This window comes from Sapajus apella, unplaced genomic scaffold, assembly GCF_009761245.1.
Source record: "Sapajus apella isolate SASKATOON/1434 unplaced genomic scaffold, GSC_monkey_1.0 scaffold6812, whole genome shotgun sequence".
NCBI classification, from domain to species: Eukaryota; Metazoa; Chordata; class Mammalia; order Primates; family Cebidae; genus Sapajus; species Sapajus apella.
The window spans coordinates 1-3594 of NW_022443736.1; the positions used below are offsets into that span (position 1 = coordinate 1).

The 3594-nt window shown below is 39.4% G+C and overlaps 1 long non-coding RNA gene across 1 annotated transcript; it reads left to right on the top strand.

Annotated features, from left to right (window-relative positions):
• Window positions 1-1039: 1039 nt before the first annotated feature.
• LOC116548076 lies at window positions 1040-3352 on the top strand. Its single transcript, XR_004267298.1, has 2 exons — window positions 1040-1456; window positions 1609-3352. It is a non-coding gene; the product is annotated as an uncharacterized LOC116548076 (long non-coding RNA).
• Window positions 3353-3594: the final 242 nt, after the last annotated feature.

Below are 3594 nucleotides of genomic sequence, written 5' to 3' on the forward strand. Positions count from 1 at the left end.
TGGTGGTATGCGCCTGTAGTTCCAGCTTCTCAGAAGCCTGAGGCAGGAGAATCGCTTGAACCTGGGAGGCGGAGGTTGCAGTGAGCCGACATTAGGCCACTGCACTCCAACCTGGGCAACAGAGCCAGACTGTTTCAAACCAAAAAAGTTGTATACCACTCCTCATCCCCCTTGCCCTAGTTGGAAGCTCCCGCTTTGCCTTCCACCATGATTTTAAGCTTTCCGTGGCCTTCCCAGAAGCAGATGCTGGTGTTTTTTTTCTCTGTACAGCCTGCGGAAACATGAGCCAGTTAAAACAATTTTCTTATAAATTATCCAGTCTGATGTATTTCCTTATAGCAATGCAGGAATGAATTACGTAATACAAAACATTGATTTGCCCAAACACCAATTTATGAATCAGAGAGCACCCAGCTGTGGTTTGTTGTTTGTGGGCTCAAAGGTGGGACTTGAAGAAAAGGCATGAGGAAGAAAGAAGCATTAGGAAGCACACCAAATTCAATATTGGATTGGGTACAGTTACATATTGCATTTGCATGCATCAGGTGCAAATGTCCTGGTTATGTAGTCAGAGCTTTATTGGCAGCTTGTGATTGGTTAAACCTAAGATTTGTTTTTCTTTAAGTTAATAATTCACAGAAAATTTCTTTTTAACATAGTTAGGTTTCCTCAGGTAGAATCCCAGGGCACTATGGCCATTTTAGTCAAATTGTGAGCCGTTTAATTATTTTAATGCTTCACAGGGGGACTGGTTTTCCCTGCATTTTTCAAACATATGGCAAGCAGGGTCTCCAAATCCATTCTTGTTCTCCTAGCCTAGCTGTTCTAGGGCCTGTAGAAAATTCTAAATTTCCAGTCAGGTGAGGTGACTCATGCCTATAATCCCAGAACTTTGGAAAACTGAGGCAGGCAGATAATGAGGTCATGAGATCGAGACCATCCTGGCCAGCATTGTCTCTTGAACCCAGGAGGTGGAGATTGCAGTGAGCCAAGTTGGCGCTACTGCACTTCAGCCTCGCAACAGAGTGAGACTCTGTCTCAAAAAAAAAGGAAACTAAATTTCCAATTTATGACTTACATTCCCAAATGCCAATTATCCCTCTCCCAAATCATGTTTTCAACTATTAATTCTTTATTTGGTTTTAGAACAAACACAATATTTTAATTGTTTATTTTTGTTTCACAGTGTGGTGGTTGTCTCTTACTTTTCTGGTGAACATTTCACGACACAAAAGAATAATTTCCTGACAATACTGTAACAAATCTTTGCACCTCTCTGTTTATCTTGCCTAGGCACACACCTTAACAAAATTTCTTTGGGTTGAGGTTGCTTTTTGGTACCTTTGCAGGGTGATGCATCCTCAGCCACTCTTCTGTGTTTTCCTGGTTCTGGGTTTAACAACTGTCTGGGGATGACGCAAGATGCTCACAGTGGCCCTGTCTCTTGGCGTGTCTGGTGAGTATCAGCTCTCTCCCAGTAGACAGCCTAAGGTATTGGGTGGAGCATCTTAGGGAAACAGCTAGATGCCCCTTTGCTGAGAGCAGTTTCCCGATATACATTTTCTCTAAAAAGCTAACTGTTTTGAATATTAAGATTTTTTCTCTCAGTCCCAGCTTCCTTTCCTGGCAGACACATTGGTGCTGGTACTAAGGAGAAAAGGCACACATGCATCTTGTCCTCTGGTTTCTCTCAGGCTTGTGAAGGGAGAATAACTATCCCAAAGTGCAGGAAAAACCCACTTTAATGAGGTAGTGTATGAACTTGCAAAGGAAAATACACATCAGGCACATAAGAGGCAAGTGCAGTGCCTTCTGAGAAGGTGGTGATTAAGTACCTTAGCAGGATGGGGATTGGAGAATCTCTCAAGTGATTGACACATGAGTCCAATATGTTTGTGACTCAGCACCACCTCTCCCTGCGTTTGTCATCTTGAATATATTTGTTCACTTATTTCGTTTTTATTAACTGTATAATGTATTTTGTCATTAGAGCTTGAAAGATAAAAAACCACAAATGTTTCTAAGAGGAAAGAAAGTGATAGATTTCAGAGAAAATAACTTGTTTTATATTCCATTGGTTAAAAATTTTCATTTACCTTTTTTATTTTGTAGAGTGAATGTAGGAAGATTCTGAGGTCTGTTCTATTTTAGCATGATTTCAAACTGAATCTCAGAGCTTAGCTTTGGGAATTCTACCTTAGGAAAAAAACAGAAGAAATGTTTCTCATTATAGCTACAGAAAAGTAAATACATTTCTACAAAAAAGTAGGTTAACACACAAATTACAAACATTTATGAAAACATCAGTTCCTCTTGTGCAGAGTGGAGAATTTTTGAGAGTGGGTACCTCAGTTCTGTTATCTGAATTTCAGTTTAATATTAAATTTTATGGAATGAAACTTGGCAACTACTACAAGTGTTCATACATTATTGTTTACTATATGATTTGTTATAAAAATGATAATTAAATGACTCATTTACTGCCTGGAAAAGATAGATACTTTTATTTTTTTGCTGAGATATAAAATAAAAATGCAAAAATTTTCTGCCTATAGCATAAACACTGAGTTTGAGTAATTTTGCTGGATTTACTTATCACTAGGTTTTTACTTATTTAAAACTAAGTGAATATTCTTGACTTGAAAGCAGACATATGGCCTTAGAGAACCCAAGCAAATAACCATCCTAATTCTGCAAAAGGGGGGTCACTGAAAGCCGAGTTAGTTCCTCTCGGGAAGTCTTCACTGCAGGTGTTCCAATCTGTTTAAACCAACCGTGAAAGGAGCTCTTTATGCAGAGTCTTGGAAAAATTGGAATCCACAGGGAAACTGGTGAGATTTGGGATGGGAGTAGGGGGGGTAATGCCTTTTCTGAGGGTGTAATTGTCGTTGTTTTGGGCTGTTTCTAGATAAATGTGAAATAAAATATTTTCAAGTTAAGGTTAGAAGTAACTATTGTAAAAGGAGTATTGCAGTGAGAGAAACATCAAACATGAGATCTGCCAGCATCTCAAAGTTTAGGCAGACAAAGGCTTTTTTCCCTAGAGAGAAGCAAACAAGATTAGAAAGAAGGTGGGAGGGAGAGGCCAGATGGAGGATGGCAATATCAGCTTTGAAATCAGAATGCGTTGCCCTGAAGTCAGCCTGTTCTTAAGAGGAGAAGAAAGAGAGGTTGTATTTTGGCTCAGGCTGAGGTGGGTCAGAGTTCAGGAGCCTGGGGTAAGGAGAGAAACTTAAGCAAAGTTTGATTAGTAAGTATTTTGTTCTGAAGAAGAAAACTGTTCATCTAATTGTTCATGAGGCAAAAATGGGAATTTGCACTGTCTGTGTTTCCTTTTGTGACAGGTAAATAACAGAGCAACATCAATGTCATAATGGGAAGGGGTTTTTTGTTGTTGTTGTTGTTGTTTTGTTTTTTTGACATTACGTTGCTCCTGCAGAACACAAAGAATGGGAGATTGCTTTAGTTACCACTTTTTACCAGGGTCACCTACTTGTCCCAACGTCCCCCATCACTCTCCCTTGACTTATGCATCTTTCACCTGGCTGTTCTTGAGTTGTGTCCTTCATAATCAACTGGAAAACATAGTACAAT